The sequence below is a fragment of the Globicephala melas genome, chromosome 16, assembly GCF_963455315.2.
Source record: "Globicephala melas chromosome 16, mGloMel1.2, whole genome shotgun sequence".
NCBI lineage: Eukaryota > Metazoa > Chordata > Mammalia > Artiodactyla > Delphinidae > Globicephala > Globicephala melas.
In genome coordinates this window covers 43,252,905-43,271,083 of record NC_083329.1, presented here as the reverse complement: position 1 = coordinate 43,271,083, position 18,179 = coordinate 43,252,905, and the positions used below count along the sequence as shown (strand labels likewise).

The window sequence follows — 18,179 nt, the reverse complement described above, 5'->3', positions numbered from 1 at the left end:
GGGATGCACTCTTAAAATGAACAGAAGAGGAAGACACTCTTGCTGTGCTTGATTTCCTGCTCGGTGCAGTTTCATCTCCTTTCTGGTTTGGGCAGCGTTTATTATATCTACTGTCTTATTTATGTACATCTTTGATACCTCATTTGATTAAAAGTTTGTTGTTGAGAATGGAACTCATATTTGGATCACACTTGTATCCTTTTGCTAAGCACACATGATGTCTTTTAGGTCTTTGGTATTGATATATTTTTTTTAAACAGTTTGATTTGCAAGCTCTATCAGCTTGGTTTAATCCCACTGTGAGGCAGCCTGATGATTTATCCTATTGCTATGAAAGCTTAGAACTGCGTGATGATAGAACACTGAAGTGCATGTGATTAGTTCAATTCCACAGCATTGCTAGCACAATACTGACCAATACAATATATTGGTAAGTAATATTTAATTTAGAAAACTTCCTCTTGGGAATTGCATTGTAGTGCTAAAGATGTATAAGGCATCCAAAATAGACCACAGTCATTTGGATTATCTAAAATTATGTTAGTTACATTTATGCCAGAAACTGTGCCAAATATTTAGTATGATTTAAACAATATTTACTCACAGTTTAGTTATCTTTCTTGTATAACTTCATGCATATAGCATATAGATGAGATCATTCTTTTTTTGTTCTTGTTTTGTGCTTGTGTGACCATTTTCTGAATCTGATGGAAAAAATGAGTACTTTTAGCATCGATATGAATATTTTACCCTCAATTTAAGGAACATTAAAGATACACATTTAATTTTATACTACAGTAAAAGTAAATGGCAGAATCTTTATTTTTGTATCTAAAATTAATATATATGAGTAATAAATATATTTGGATACATATATAACAAAATGCTAAAAACTTTTTAAATTAAAAAATTTTGCATTAAATGCTCATGTTCTAATAATATCCATCAATATACCTGTGGATCAAAATGACAATATTTACACTCTTTTGAAATTTAGTTCTGAGTGAATAAATTTACATTGTGACTATCATTTTTTGAGATGATGTAAGATATTTAGGAAAGTGGTAAAAAAAATTATGAATCACACAAAGAAATCGTTAGACTTGAAAGGATCTTGTTAAGAAATAACTCCTATGAGAATTCTCGTGCTCTTAGTTTGAAATTGACTTAATAATAAAATAATAAAATGTACTTATTTATTTTATATGCATTAAATATATATATTAGCCCTGTAGAAATGTATACTATATTTATAATTTGAAAATTGATATGAATATGAAAATTATTTACAACTGAAATGATTTATTCCAGTGTAGGAGAACATTTATCTGTGCAATTGAGAGATTTAAAAGCAGAATGAATGACCCGTTTTTCATTAGGCTCGAGGCCCTGTCCCATGTACAGATTGTTGTTGATAAGCCATAGAAAACCAAGTAGATTACAAGTTTTAACCTAGTATTATATAATTCAGTAAAATTATAATAGGTTTTACATTAATACAGAAATGTTTCCAATGGCATTTGTTTAGATTTTTGCTTGTAAATAGCTCAAGCTCATTTTGAAGTAATTTAATCAAAATATAAAATTATGAGGACCTTGGCATCTCATCAAACCTGTAGACTGAAATGTGGCTGGGATTCAGAAGCAATTATATCCAGTGATTTGTCCACTATTGGGAATCTCTCCATTTATCCTCTCTCCCTCTCTCTGTGTCAGCTTCATACTTTTCTCTTTTTCTGTAGTTCTGCAATTTTCATTTCTCAGTTCTACATGACAGAACGTATAGTAGCTGATAGATCCTGAGGTTAATATTTTATAATGTCAGCCATTAGGAAGAGATCATCCTTGGGGATGAATTGATTGGTCCAGCTGGGCCAGACACTCATTTCTGACCATTATGTTATGGTCTGAAGTTGGATCATATTGAACCATGGCTGTTCCAGCTGCCATATGACTGTGGAAGGGAAAGTCCCCAAAGGAAGTAAGAATGTTGGTCAAATTTCATAGATTTCCTATAAAAATAATCCCTTGGAATCCCAGCATACATCTATATCTTTCAGTTCAAATATAAAACATCACATAATATATACCTATGCATTCCAGGTTGGGAAGTAGACACTGAGATGGTGATTAATGTGTAAAAGTTTTAATAGGGAGTTAAACACCTATGGAAGGAAAGAAAGGGATGGAAGCAAGATTGAGCAGAGGGAGAAGTTGGGCTGAGACCCAGTCTCATCAATGGCTCAGCTGACCCTGTGTGGTGCTGTACAGTTGTACGGACCTAAGTAGGGCTGTGAGGCTTGGGCCTTTATACCCCTACATTAACGACTCAGTGGATGTCAGCTGACTTAGGAAAGGAGTATATCCTTGGGCTAACTTTAACTAAGGCAATTCCTGAATAGGGTTCTTAGCTGAAGGCTTACTGCTGGTAGCACCCCCAACAACTGGGAGAGTAAGTTGTTCATCTCTGAAGTGGGACCTGAGCAGGTAGCACAGCATACATTATATTCTTTTACTTGTGTTTTCTGGATATATTTTTTCATATAAATCCAGAGAATAACTCCTCTAATATTCCAGGGAGTTTTTTATTTTCATGGACAGACTTAGTAGAGGGACAACAGTGGGATGAATGAAAGCCCTCCCTGATGAATATAGAGCAGGAATTGCAACTGATGCTCCTCTTCCTCCTCTACTATCAATTCAAAAGTGCTCTGACTCTCAATTAGTATCTCTGCTGGTCTCAGTGGCTTAAGTGGTAATGTGACCTGACCTCAACCTTGAGATGCCTGAGCCCGTAGTCAACATTCTCTTCTCAAGCTGTGGCTGCTGTGCTTGTTATTTACCAACAAAATTGGGCATGGGGTACCATGAGGGTCACTGCATATCAAAATATTTCTCCCTGCTCCCATGATTGATGATCATGATCTATAAAACCCACAAAGATGACAACTCTTAACCTGCTAGGTCATCCCAAAGAGCCCAGGCAGCACCCACTTCTTATAGTTTAATGAAACTCTTGCTGTGTATTCAGGTTTTGTGACACAGAAGATTCAGACAGATCCCAGAGTTCTGAGGATGAGAAGCACACTTTCAGATCCCAGAGTTCTGAGGATGAGAAGCACACTTTCCCCAATAGGGATGATGGAAATGACAAGTGAGATCACTCCTGCGTCCACCTCTTTCTTCCCAGACCCATGGATTCTTCCTATAGGGAAATAACCATATATAAAATTCTTGGTTGAGTGCAAATTGTGTCCTGGAAGAAGGCACCCTATCACTACAAGGTATCACCTCTGAACTGGTAGACAATCTGTGCCTACAACAAACACTGTTCTATCAAGTTGTCAGTTTCTGGGTGATGTGGTATGTGATAGGATCAGTTGATTCTCTGGTTTGGTGCTTACTCCTTACTGAACCTCCTTTGCCATATAAAGTGGGTTCTTTGGTCTGATGTGATATTACATGGCATCTCATGCTCAAGAAATACACATTCCTGAAGCTCAAGATAGTGGGGCTAACTGTAGCCAACTGGGCAACAAGGCAAAGCCAGGGTTTAAATTTCTTTTTATTCTTGTCAAAATGAATTGCTGTCCCTTCCAGGATGTAGCCCAAATCTGGCCTGGTTTCATTGTTACTTAATCTTGGCTATTAGTCTACTGTGTAGGAGAATGTATGGAGGCAGATCCTGAAGGGGGGGCATGTTGCCCTATAGGGTGGTGGTAAGTCTCTACATGGTCTTCAAATAAATTCTTTTAACATCTCAAAGAGAGTTCACAGCAACCTGTGCATCAATCCAGATGTTCACAACTTAGGTCTTAGGATCCCATTCTTTCCCAACAAGAACCTTGACCTTGGTATCTAGGCTGGGAATTTTACCCTCTGATTTTCTGCTACTCTATTGATTGATTATTGGGGCTAGACCTAGACTTTCTCTGTTCTCACATTGAAGTAGATTAGAACCTCTTTGTATACTGCTACTTAAGAGACTTCTTTGGCTTTCATATTTGGCTTTTAATTAGAGTCACCACTCCTAGTTGTTTTTTTCCCCCAAGGTATGGATTGTGCTTAAAAATATCTCCCCAATTCCACTATCTTTATAGTTATTATTTTTCTGGAACTTCCTAAATATTTGATACAGTCCTCTTTAGAATAAGATTCCAGTTTATCATTAGTGAAAGTTTAAATAATTGCACTGCTATCTTATGCCATGTTTGGTTGCAACACAGTCTTATGAAAGGCCTTAGCTGGCTCCATAGCAATTGGGTAAGCTTAATCCATTTTCATTTGTTACGAAACTAACATATGTGGAATTATTTTTACCATTTTGATTTGTGTTTTTTATGTATTGTGCTTTCTCTGCATTTTGTGTTTTGTTATTTACTTTTATGCACTTATTGAAGTAATTAGTGTTTGTATGCTCGTGTTGTCTCCTCTACTTGTTTCAAAGTTATATATTTTATTGATATGAGAAGTTTCTTTTAAATCTTTAAATGCACACTCTATTTAACATAGTGTAAAATTAATCATTATCTTTTATCCTTTTCTAAGACAATACCTTAACTTTTTTCTTTTTTTCATACTAAGTCTTCAAAAATCTGGTAAATATTTTTTTTTATTGAGATGTAGTTGATTTACAATATTATATTAGTATCAGGTTGCAACATAGTGATTCAAAATTTTTATAGATTATACTCCATTTAAAGTTATTATAAAGTGTTGGCTATATTCCCTGTGCTGTACAATTTATCCTTGTATCTTATTTATTTTATACATAGTAGTTTGTACCTCTTAATCCCCTACTCCAATCTTGCCGCTCTCCTCTTTCCTCTTCCCTCTGGTAACAAGTAGTTTGTTCTCTATATCTGTGAGTCTGTTTCTGTTTTGTTATATTCATTCATGTGTTTAAATTTTTAGGTTCCACATATAAGTAATAACATACAGTATTTGTCTTTCTCTGACTGACTTATTTCACTAAGCGTAATACCCTCCAGATCCAACCATATTGTTGCAAATTTCATTCTTTTTTATGGCTGAACAGTATTCCATTGTGTGTGTGTGTTTGTGTGTGTGTGTGTGCATGTATGTGTGTGTGTATGCCACATCTTCTTTATTCATTGATGGACACTTAGGTTGCTTCCATGTCTTTGCTATTGTAAATAAAACTGCTGTGAACATTGGGGTGCATGTATCCTTTCAAATTAGTGGGGTTTTTTTTCCTTTGGATATATACCTAGGAGTGGAATTGCTGGATCATATGGTAGTTTTGTTTTTAGTTTTTTGAGGAACCTCCATACTGTTTTCCACAGTGTCTATGCCAATTTATTTTCCCACCAACCATATGCAAGGGTTCCCTTTTCTCCACATCCTTGCCAAATTGCTATTTGTGTTCTTTTTGATGATAGTCATTTTGATAGGTGTGAGCTGATATCTCATCATGGTTTTGATTTGCATTTCTCTGATGATTAGCAATGTTGAACATTTTTTCATGTGCCTGTTGGCCATCTGTATGTCTTCTTTGGAAAAATTACTATTCAGGTCTTTTGCCCATTTTTAAATTGGGTTATTTTTTTGATATTGAGTTGTATGAGTATTTATATGTTTTGAATATTAACCCCTTATCTGTCATACCATTTGCAAATATTTTCTTCCATTCATTCACTTACTTTTTCATTTTGTTGATGGTTTCCTTTGCTATGCAAATATTTTAAGTTTAGTTAGGTCCCATGTATTTATTTTTGCTTTTGTATCCTTTGTCTTAGGATACAAATCCAAAAAAAATATTGCTGCGATTTATGTTAAAGAGTTTTCTGCCTATGTTTTTCTTCTAGGAGTTTTATGGTTTCCAGTCTTAAATTTAGGTCTTTAATCCATTGTGAGTTTATTTTTGTATATGATGTTAGAGAATGTTCTAATTTAATTTTTTTACATGTTTACATGTCCAGTTTTCCCAGCATCACTTATTGAAGAGACTGTCTTTTCTCCATTGTATATTCTTGCCTATTTGGTCATGGGTTATTTGACCATACGTTCACAGGTTTATTTCTGGGCTCTCTATCATGTTCCATTGATCTAAGTGTCTGTTTTTGTGCCAGTACCATACTGTTTTGAATCCTGTAACTTTTTAGTAAAGTCTGCTTCAGGGAGCATGATACCTCCAGCTCTGTTCTTCTTTCTCAAGATTGCTTTGACTATTTGGGATCTGTTGTGTTTCATACACATTTTAGAATTATGTCTTTTAGTTCTGTGAAAAATGCCATTGGTATTTCGATAGGGATTCCACTGAATGTGTAGAATATCTTGGGTAATTTGATCATTTTAACTATTAATTCTTCTAATCTATGAACATGGTACTCGTCATCTTCAGTTTCTTTCATCAGTATCTTATAAGTTTTCAAGTATATGTCTTTTACTTTATTCCTAGGTATTTAATTTTTCTGATGCAATGGTAAATGGGATTTTTTCTTAATTTCTCTTTCTTATAGTTCATTGTTGATGTACAGAAATGCAACATATTTCTGTATATTAATTTTGTATCGTGCAACTTTACTGAATACATTGATGAGTTCTGGTAGTTTCTTTAGGATTTTCTATGTATAATATCATGTTATCTGCAAACAGTGGCAGTTTTACTTTCTTTCTTTTCAATTTCGATTTTTTTATTTCTTTTTCTTGTCTGATTGCAGTGGATAGGACTTCCAATACTATGTTGAATAAAAGTGGTGAGAGTGGACATCCTTGTCTTGTTCCTGGCCTTAGAGGAAATGCTTTCAGCTTTTCACTGTTGAGTATGATGTTAGCTGTAGGTTTGTCATATATGGCCTTTATTATGTTAAGGTATGTTACCTCTATGCCCACTTTCTGGAGAGATTTTAATCATACATGGGTGTTGAATTTTGTCAAAAGCTTTTTCTGCATCTATTGGGATGATCCTATAGTTTTTATTCTTCAATATGTTGATATAGTGTATCACACTGATTGATTTCCAGATATTAAGTTCAGAAGAGTTCCTTTCTCTGCAATATTTTAGAATAGCTTGAGAAGGATAAGTATTAACTCTTCTCTAAATGTTTCCTAGACTTCACCTATGAAGCCATCTGTTTCTGGACTTTTGTTGGTTGGGAGTTTTTTTATTAACTGATTCAGTTTTGTTACTGATAGACAATATCTTAACTTATCTTAACTATATATATATATATATATATATATATATATAGTACTCAATCTGTTTCTCTGTCTCTCTGTCTATATCTATCTATGTATCTACCTACCTACCTATCTATCTACTATATGCATAATGTATACCATATATACACAGATATATACTATATACACTGTATATTTTGTATGTATGTATGTGCACACACATACACAGTTGACCCTTGAACAACACAGGTTTGAACTGTTCAGGTCCACTTATACATTGATTTTTTTCAATGGTAAATACCACTTCTTTTTGAAACGTTTTCTTTATATGGCTTCAGTCTCAGCACATTCTCCAAGTTTTCTTCCTCTTACTTGATCCATTCCTTCTTTGTCTTATTTGCTGTGCCCATATCCCCTTTCTAAACTTTAAACATTTAAGATTCTCAGAGCTTACCTGTCCTTACCTAGAGTGATCTCATTTAGCTTCATGTCTTTTTGGCCAACCCAATACTATGTACTGATAACCTCCAAATTTATTTCTACTTTAAGCCAAATATATGCTCCCTAAATATGTATTTTCAGATGTCTATTTGACACCTTTCTTAGAAAGCTAATTGCAGTCTCAATATGTTCAAAGGTAGCTCTTGGTATTATGCCTCAAAAGGAAAATCTTTCTCTCTTCTAGATGTCTCCACCTAAATTCACTGTACCTAACTGATTCATTTGCTCCTGCTAATATCCTGAGATTTGTCCTTAACTCCTCTTTTTCCTTCACTCCATAAATCCAATCCATCAGTAAGGTTTAGTCACATTATATGACAGATCCCTTTCACCTTTACTACTATCACTGTACTGGCCCAGGCCATCATCACTGCACTAGCCCCTAACTGTTCATCCTGCTTTCAGTCTTGCTGTTAACAGCCTTTTCTACACACAGTGACTAAAGTTTTTTTCATATGCACATCAGATCCCATCATTTTCCTGCTCAAAACATTTCAGTAGCTTCTTCTCACGTTTAGTACACAGTCTAAACTCCTTTTCCAGCCTTAAAAAACCTTATGTGAACTGTCTCTTATTTGCCCTGGTAACCTGATCTCTACTGCTCTTTTCTTTCAGTATCCCTTAGTGCTTTAGCCATTTGCTATTCCTCTAGATATCATCACAGCCAGTCCCTCTATATCTTTCAAAGTTCTACTCAAATGTTGATTCATCCAAAGACCTTTCCTCACCAACCTGCTTGAAATGGAACAGCTCTGTTCCAATTTCTTTCACTCTGTCTCTAATTCTGCTTTACCGTCTACATAACACTTACTCTCTGAAATCAGTTTGTTTATTTGTTCCTCTTCTCATCCAATGAAAATCCTAAGAAGCAGGATTCTTATTTATCTTACTCAACATTGTATCCTAAATGCATACAAGAGTGTTTATAGCAGATTAATAATTCAATAACTACCTGTTTAATAATAATTGAATGAATTGGTCAGGGTGATGATGCCATTTTTTGTTATTTAGATTCCTATTTCAGGGTTGTTTCTGAGACCGCCCCAGGATCATTTAGCTTCAGGTAGCAGTTCATTTTTCCTTCTCCATGGTTCTTTCACAGTTTCCAACCAAGCCTAAAGACGAGGTCTGAGGAAATTGCCCAGTTTACTGTGCTATAGGGAGGACCCTGCTTACCTATCAGAAGAGAATTGACTGCATCTTTAAATACATCTATTTAGTTCATGTTTATGTTAGTAGTAACTTATTAGTTCTCCTCTTCAGTTAAAGGGTACTTTCAGGTTTGGCAACAATTCTAGCTGCTAATGACCGACCCAAGGCTACTTGGGTCCACAGAAGTGAGGACACGGAGCTCCTCTATTCTGAGGTTCAACAACATTAAGGGAAATCAGCAACAATGCTTTCTTCTTTATTTCTAATAATTACTTCCCTCTGCCCAGCCCGTATTCAGTGTCATCATATAACTGGAGAAGATATTAAAACTTGTCATAGACTTATATATAACTTGTCCATGATATAAAAACTGATAGAAACAGATTCACTTCCAAATGCTAGAAATTTAGTAAGCTTCACCATGTGACATAGTAATTTCTTTTTTTACTAAAAAAATTTCTCTGTGTGAGGTAGGAATTAGCTTTTTTTTGGTACCCATGAGGAGACTGAGACTTAACGAAGTTGTAAAAGTGTTCTATTGCTAGTGACAGCACAGCCGTGATTATAGCTAAGAACCTTTTGATTCCAAACCCAGGATATTTCCCAAAGGGGCTTTTCCCTTGTCTGCAAGAGAAGTCCTCATATACCTTATCAAATATTATTGACCCGCTCAACTGTTTATATCTGATCCATTCCTTATAGACAAAGGGCCAGAACTGAATTGAGCTTCGTTTCCAAGCATCATGTCAAGAAGTATAGCTACAGGAAGGGGAAGGTTTGATCTGATATAGGGATAGAAGAACTGGATTCTTAACAATAGTTATATAGTGGGAAGAAGAGAGAACAGTTTGGGCTTCCATGTTTGGAAGAATTCAAAATCAGGACAGTGGCAGTGTCAGAGGGCAAAACTAAGTCAAATGCTTTCTAAATTAGTTTCTTTCCTCCCTGGGAATTAGGGAATTAAAAAAAGTCAGAGCTACTGGTTTATAATTAACTATATCAAATTTTTTTACATGATTATATATTGGTTGCATTTTTATATAGTTTATTATCAAATCTTGAACCATTTTGAAAGTGAAAGGAACAAGGGCAAATGTGAAGTCGCATGAGATGCTCGGGCTGTGAATTGATAATAGTTGAAACTACGTGAAGCAGTTCTTCCTTTGTTTTTTGAAGCTTTCCATAGTAAAAATTAAAAGTTTTTGATAATATTTTCAAGTGTTGGGATGAAATTATATAACATAGAAATATGCATATTACTCTTTTAAGTATTAATGTATGCTTTTATTATTTAAGCACTATATTCAAGCCACACATATGTAGTCTTAGAGATAGTTTGAGAAAATAAATCCAAATACCACACACTTCTATGACAGCATTCCTACCTTGAAAATATTGAAACTGCCAGATTTATTACTTAATACCAATGTCATTGGACATAATCCTGATGTGACCTGTAAAAGGGAGTGATATGTCTGTTTCTCACAGTGATTCAAGTAGGTAATTAGCTGAAAAACTGGATATTTTGGTGTAATCCAGATTCAAACCAAGTGAAAAGTTCAAAAGAGTAAAGCAATAAAGGGACAAATTATGAATCAGCACCAAACCTTATTACAATTATATTTGAATGAAAAGGAGTAGAGCAGATGTATTTCTTCTTGGAGTAGTGAATGAATATCAGCTGCTATAGAAAACCTTAATGTTTTATTATTTGAATTTTGGATATTTCTATAAGTAGACTCTTCTAAGCCTGATGAAAAAGTTTACCAAGTGGAAATAGGAGTTTATTCCCTGATATACTCAGAGACCTCTGATTAATTACTTTTTCCAGCCATTTCACTTAGGGCCCCTTGGCTTGGACTCAATATTGCTCATCATTATATTTTGTTCAGATACCTCATACAGTGGCTGGAATGGAATGTTTGCTCAGCAATTGTTTATTGAATATCTGATGAGCATTTTTTCACTCCCTTAGGATTCACTTCTGTACTATATTTCTTGATGGGAACTGATTGGATAAATTAAGGTGCTACTAGCTGATGATTTCAGATATCAACTTTTTTAGTGCAACTCATCTCATGCAAAGAATGACCACTTAAATTGGAATTTGGCTAGTTGAGAGAAAATTTGGTGAGAGACTTTAGGAAATTTCCAGAAAACTTTTAATAAGATTATATAGATAACAGTTGAAATAGCATTCTTAAATTTAAGAATAACCTCTGGTAAATAATGGCATTGGTCTCTTGTATTACCTATAAAACAAAGAGGTGGACCTACTCTGGGTAAAGCTAATTCAGTGGCATACATATAAAATTATATATATATATATTATAGTCATAAGACTTCCCACTGCTCTACATGGGGTGGATATCCCTAAGAACTATAAAAGTTAGCTAGCTGAGATAGTTTTTTGAATATGTTTTCCTCTCAGCACGTTAAATAATTGTTTTCTTGAAAACAGCATACACTGTATTTATACAGCAATTGAGGTATACATTGCCTGTGGTTTTATTAAGCATTAAATAGGAAAGATAGCTTTAGTTTGATTCACCAAAAAATTTTTTCAGAAACATTAACCAAAGGCACTGCATTTCTCTATTTTTATTCCCCTAGGCAATGAACTTGTGGGCAGCACAAAGTAAGATGAATGACAGAGCCACAGAATATAGCTGAGGTAAGAATTACATAATTGCAATTCACACAGATTACATTTTCCTGAACTGCCATTATCTCCCTCAGTTGATACCCACCATTTCTGAAATTATCCTACAGTTTTATCTACTGATGGGCTATGATCAAATTCAGAAAAATGTGTGGTTGAGAGTTGAAAAGATATTAAAAAAATGAATCAGTCTTGCTTTGATTTGCAATTCTACTATATAAAGTCCATAATTCAAAAGATCTCTTTCCCTGTATTTTCTACCACTCCATAGATAAATAAAGGTTAGTTTGGATGAAATTGTTTTAATTGCACAAAATTCTTTCAGGGTTGTGACTAATATCAAGGCTTGGAGTCATGACAACTGGGATAAGACTCTGGCTGTCACTTATATTGCTCAGGTTGCAACTCCCTGAACCATAGTTCATCTAAGAGGGCAGCTGAGATTTTGATCACCTGCTGTGTTACAGAGTGATAGGAAAATCACAGGAGAAAAGCCTGGGATGGGGGTAAAATTTGCTAATTTTACCAAGCAAACTCCCAGGTAAACCACAAATCAAAGAGAAAGAGATTCTGAGTCATTGAAACCTCTTTGTCCACAGTTTGGATCTTTATAATGTTCTCAAGGTCATTTTCTTTGATTGAGTAAATGTAACCTAATTAGAAAAATGGGCATTTTATCAGTCTCTTAGGATTAACTTCTCTGCTCTGTTTTTTGATGGGAAGTGTGTTTCTTGTATTTCTGTGGGGTTTAGATGTTTCCAGAGTTAACGCTCATGTAACTTTGCAAAAAGCAGGGAAGTTATTGTTTTCCCGTATTATAGTTATGAGGAACCTGAAGCTCAGAGATGTTAAGTGGTTTGTCCAGTAATTGACATCTAAAAATGGCAAAACGCTTTCATTTCATTCATTTACTTATCCATTCATTTAATACTTAAATATTTATGTAACACATTCTTTGTTCCAGGCTGTATGTGAAACATTGTGTGTGTGTAATAATGAACAAGGTGGGGGAATGCAGACAATAAATCTAATCAGGGAAATAAACAAAAAATTATAATGTGACAGATGTAATGAATGACAGAATAATAGATGAAGAACTTTCTAAATAAGTGACTTTTAGGCAGATATTAGAAATATACAACAAGAGAGGATGGAGCATATATTCCAGGCATATAGAACAACCTTTGTGAAGGCTTCTGATCTGATCTTTATTGCAGCTCATTGCCATAATTAGAATGCTGTGTGTGGGAGGGTTGTGGGTGGGTTTATGCCTCTAGTGCAGGTCATGCCTTCTCAAAACTCCACTGTCTAGCAATATCTTGGGTACAGTTTATCTGTGAATATAAAATGGGACGTATAGGAAAGGGAGACAAGAGAAATATAGTTGGTACCATTTCTGTTCATGGTTAGAGAACTTAGTCATCAAGGACTTCCAGTCCACTCTGCTAGCCCTGTTGACTTTGGCAAGACCCAGTCACCTATGTGAAGAGAAAGGGTCAACATCAGCAAAAGTCTACATATACAGGGGCTCGTATGATTCCTTGCAAAATGGAACACTCAGTAAGTACTCTTGAAGGACAATAGCAAGGTGATATCCTGGGGCTTTTCCCAAAGAGCTACAGTTTCAGATGGTTTTCTCAAGACCTGTATTCTGCCATTGAGGAGACATGTAAGAATTTCCTAAAAGCATTGAAAACATGCATAAATTCTTTGAATGTCAGTGTCTAACTGCTTATCTCATTTACATTTAAGTCTGAGGGAAGATAGAGTATTTTAAGCAAAAATGGAAGAAATGGAGACATTTAAAAAATCTCAAAAAGAGAGTGCCTCAGTCTCATGACATTCAAATACTCAAATATTTTCACAGGTGGTAGTCTTATAATTTTAATAAAATATATGTGTAAGAAGGCAAAGTCAAATTTTTAATACTCTTATGGGGATACTATTTACTATAAAATTTATAATTCAATGGTTTTTATTAAATTTATGGAGATATGCAGCCATCACCACAATCCCATTTTAGAACGTTCCCATCACCCCCCAAAATACTCTCATGCCCTTTTACAGTTAACCCCTATTCTCACCCTCAGCACTAGACAATCACCAATCTGCTTTCTGTTTTTATATTTTTGCCTACAAAGGAGAAACTTACTAAAATAGTTCTGTATGTCTTGTGCCTCATCTCCAACTGTGGCTACATGACACTTGCCAAGGATCTGAGGCCTTTTCTTTCTGTATCACTCAGAGTGATTCAGGTTTTTAAAACTCAAGTGGGTATGGTAGGCAGAATATGCCCCCTCCTCCAAAGATGTTCACAGCCTAGTCTCTAGAACCTGTAAATATGTTATGTTATGTGGCAAGGGGAAATTAAGGTTGTTAATCAGTTGACTTTGAGATCAAAAAATTATTCTGTATTATCTGGATGTGTCCAATATAATCATAAGGGTTCTTAAAGGTAGAAGAGAGAGCATAGTTAATGACAATGTGATAATGACAAAAAAAAGTCTACCAGCTATTGTTGGCTTTGAAGATGGAAGGGGGTCCCCTAGAATATGGGAAAAATCAAGGAAGTGGATTCCCACTAGAACTTCTAGAAGGAACACAGCCCTACTAACATCTTGATTTTAGCTAAGTGAACCCATTTCCAACTTAATCTTGAAAACTGTAAGATAAGAAATGAGTGTTGTTTTAAAGCCACCAAGTTTTGGGTAATTTGTTACAGCTGAGCAAAGCTGTTAATTACATAATGTTAGGGGACTAGAACAAGTGCCTCTTTTTGGTACAATACAAGTTTTCAAGCAGTCTATCAAATCTAGTTACTGTAAAAGGGACCTGGCTAATTCTAGAGAAAAGGCTTGGCATTTTCTCTGAGTGCTTTTAAGGGAAAATAGAAAAGAGTTACATAGGTTAACAAGTAATTGCTAACCACAAGAACCTTGAACTGGAGTTGGTCCCTCATCTGGAATTTTCTGGCTCTCTGTTTCCCCTCTTCCTCAATATACACACATTTCTTGTCTGCCCCACATTTACTCATCTTCAAAGCTCAAGGTTCCAGGAGACTTTCATAGTGAGTGTCATAGGAAGGTAGGTTGCTGGACTTTGTACATTGCGCTGGAAAGGTTTCACTCTTCTTCACCTGCCCTGTGCTCATGAAGTTGTACTTCACAGGCTGCAGTTATGGATCCCCTTCTGATTCTCTCTCATACTGGGTTCAGATAATGGCAGGCACTGTCAAGAGAACAGAGGCATTTGTATTCCCTTCATCTTGATATTATCTGTATATGGTAGTGCAATGTCTGAACATCAGTAGTTAGTTAAGCTTGAACTGATTTATCTGGAATACAAATTAGACCTCTCGAAGACTGAAGGAAAACAAGCATACAAATGCAGAATGTTTTCCCAAAGCAATGGAAATACATTAAGTTGCCATCTTTCACTCTTACATATTTTTATTGGAGATTATGTACAGTTTTGCATTTTAGTCACACAATATCCTGAAAAAAATCTATACTGTATCAAAAAAATGTGCTTTTTAAAAATGCCATAGAGAAATTATTTCACAGTTTAATCTGACAAATTATACATAGCCACCACCCTTAGCCTTTCACTGGTTTCTTCAAAACTAAAACAAGATTGATGACCAGTAGTATTTATAATTACTATGAAAGAACTTACGAAATGGAAAATTATAATTGCATGCTTAATAATCTTAATATTTAATGTATTCTTTATTAATAGTTACATATGTTACTTTGATTTTTCTGGGGAAATATGATTTTTCCATTGCCTGTAGTAAATGTTCTTATCCTATTGAAATCAATGACTCTGATCTTTACAGTAGAAGTAATTAAAAATACCCTGAATATTTGTATATCTCTTGAAGGCAACTAGCTCAGTGGAGGACAGTCTTTGGAAACTGAAACAAGGTTTTGTTTTTGGTGGGTTGTTTGGTTTTTTTGAGGGCTTCAGTTAAGATTTACCTAAGAAGTGGTAAACACCGTGCTTCCTTAAAAGTGTAACACTATAATAGCAGTGTTCTCTTCCACTGTGTTCTATTTCCTCTGCTCTGCTCTTTTTTCTCTCCCCCTCTTTCCCCTTTCTTCTCCTCTTCTTCCTTCCCAATTCTCCCTCCCCCTTTCCTCTCCCTCTTGGTCTCTATATCCATCTCCCTCTCTTCCTTTTTCCTAGCTTTTTTTCCTTCTTGCAGTACTTTTTCTCCATAGAGCTATTTCGTCTTGAAACTTCGATGTTGCTAATGAACTTTTTTTTTTTTTTTTTATAGCCAGCAACTTTTTTTAATGTTACATATACTATTCTCAAGGCACATCTGATGATATATTTTATAACACAGTAGGTGTCAAAGTATGTTTAACATATGATTTCTTCAGGATCCCTCCCCTTTCTGAATTCCAAATGGAGGAACTGAAAGTGCGATGTAAAGACTGGCGATCCATATTCTATCTTTGGCAAGCTTGTACAAGCACTATTGTAAAATGTAATGTAAAAGAACTGTAAACTAGGAACTTCTTCAGTTTATGAAACACCATTCAGGACTGCTGCTTCTTGAGTATTTTCTTCTTTTAAGGTATTAATCTTTTCTTCTCCTGGAGTACGCTGTAGCTTAGAAATTTCATCGCCAGAAGCACTAGTTGGGCCATTTATTGCCTTTTCTGAAGGACCATGCTCTTCAATCACATCTTTTGCCATTTCTTTCTTGTTTTTAGCCAAAGTTTCCCTTGGGAGGTTTCTTTGTCTGCTCTGAGACTCAGCTCTAGAAATATAATCTGCAACTGTGACTAGCCCATTTTCATTAACTGAAGCTGTATCAGATTCAGTCATCCCATCCATCAGAACAGCATCTTCATCAGTCCTTCGTCTACGAGACCGCCTACGACGGTTAGTACTGTGATGAGATTCGCTGGCATCAGTGTCTGCAGTCTGATCTGATTCTGTATTATCAAGTAAGCTGTATGGATTGCTGTCTGGATCTTTGAGCACAGAACTGATGGAAGATTTGCCACCACGTGGTCCACCACGACCTCGACCCCCTGAAACACTTCTGCCTCTTCCTCCTGGGCGTCTCCTGCTGTCACGCTGATGCCGGCTCTCTCGGTCATCTTCTCCCGCCAATGACCAATCACTTAGCTCGTCTTTACGCTCAGATTCAGTTTCAGATGGGTTAGACAGCTCAGAGTTTGTACCATAACCGGAGGTGTAATTAGGGCCCCGACGACCTCTGCCTCTTCCACTATAAGACCTAGAACCAATCTGTCGTAGCTGTTCATCAATCTGCAGGCGTTCCATTCTTAGCTGTTCTACTTCCTTTAGATAAGCAATATGATACTCTAAAAGAACTTGCACATTTCCAATGCTTTCTTTAGTGCCAACAAATACAAATGGAACCATCCCATCTTCTCTAGGTAGTTTATTTTCATTGTCTCCTTCAATTCTCACCCGAACCACACCAGATTTGTCTACTATTTCTTGAATAACTTTGCCATTCTTCCCAATTACTTTTCCAACAAGATTCCTAGGAACCTGAATAAAATCCTCCACAAATTCCAAAAAACCTCTAGCCTTTTTTACAGCATCAGCACTCTCGCCGTAGATTCTAAATGTTCCAGTATCTTCATCTAGCTCAATAGCTGTAACTCCAGGAACCTTTCTAGCTTGTTGTATGTTACTACCATGTGTTCCTATTGCCAGGCCCATCAAATCTTCTCTCACAACAAATTCCTCATGAAAAGCTGCTGCAAGTTGCTTTGTGCATTCTAAATGCTTAGTGGCCTCTTCATTTCTGGACATAAGCATCAACTTCGTACGAATACTTCGCAAATGCATGTCACTCAAAATATTTACTCTCTTAACAGTTGCTTCACTGGCAGACAGTATCATTAGCTGTGTGGTTTCTGGATGGTAAAAAATTCTGCATGCTCCTACTGCTTTCTTAAAATCTTTATGTGCATTTTCATTAGCACACGCCTCTCTCAAATCCTCAGGAACATCCACTGTGCATTTAAAGAAGGTATTTTTTTTGACAGTTTTATTTTGATTGACAGGCCGAAGTCGTTCAAATGTGACTATTTCATTGTAAGTGGCATCACAAGCAGCATATTGAATGACATAAAATTCTCCTTTCATCATTCGAACTTTAGCCAACCACCATCCACATGGTTCTTGATCATTTGCTCTTGAATACACCTCTACTTCATCTCCTTCACTAATTTCTTTTTTTATATCAGGTGGTGGTGGTAATCTAACTTCATTAAATGGAACCTGGCGTTCTGGTTGCCAATTGTTCTCAAAAACAACTGTGAGAGAGTCTTCATGAACATCTTTGATAAATCCCGCGCAGTCCTGATTCTCCCAGTGGGATCCCCCCGCTCCTTACATCGCTAGCCCCCAGCTCCGTCCGCTGCCGCAACGTTCTGTTCGCCTCCCGACACAATTGCCCGACCTTGTTCGCTAATGAACTTTTGAGACATCTCTTTGAAAACCATTAGAAAGGTTCAACTGCAATCTTATATACATTCTTCATTAAGAGAATGTTACATTGTTATTATAAATTTTCAACTGATTGTAATTTGTTTATTGTCAGGCTAGTAACTACTTTTCTCACTGTGAGTTTTAATCACTCATACATGTTTTATAATTTGGAATAACTAAACATAGAAAATCATTGAGCAAAGCATGTTATGGGTTGTCATACCAGGATTTTGTT

The 18,179-nt window shown here is 35.8% G+C and overlaps 1 pseudogene; it reads right to left on the bottom strand.

The window, feature by feature from the left end:
- Positions 1–15,736: 15,736 nt before the first annotated feature.
- Positions 15,737–17,801, bottom strand: LOC115845792 (RNA-binding protein FXR1 pseudogene; annotated as a pseudogene).
- Positions 17,802–18,179: the final 378 nt, after the last annotated feature.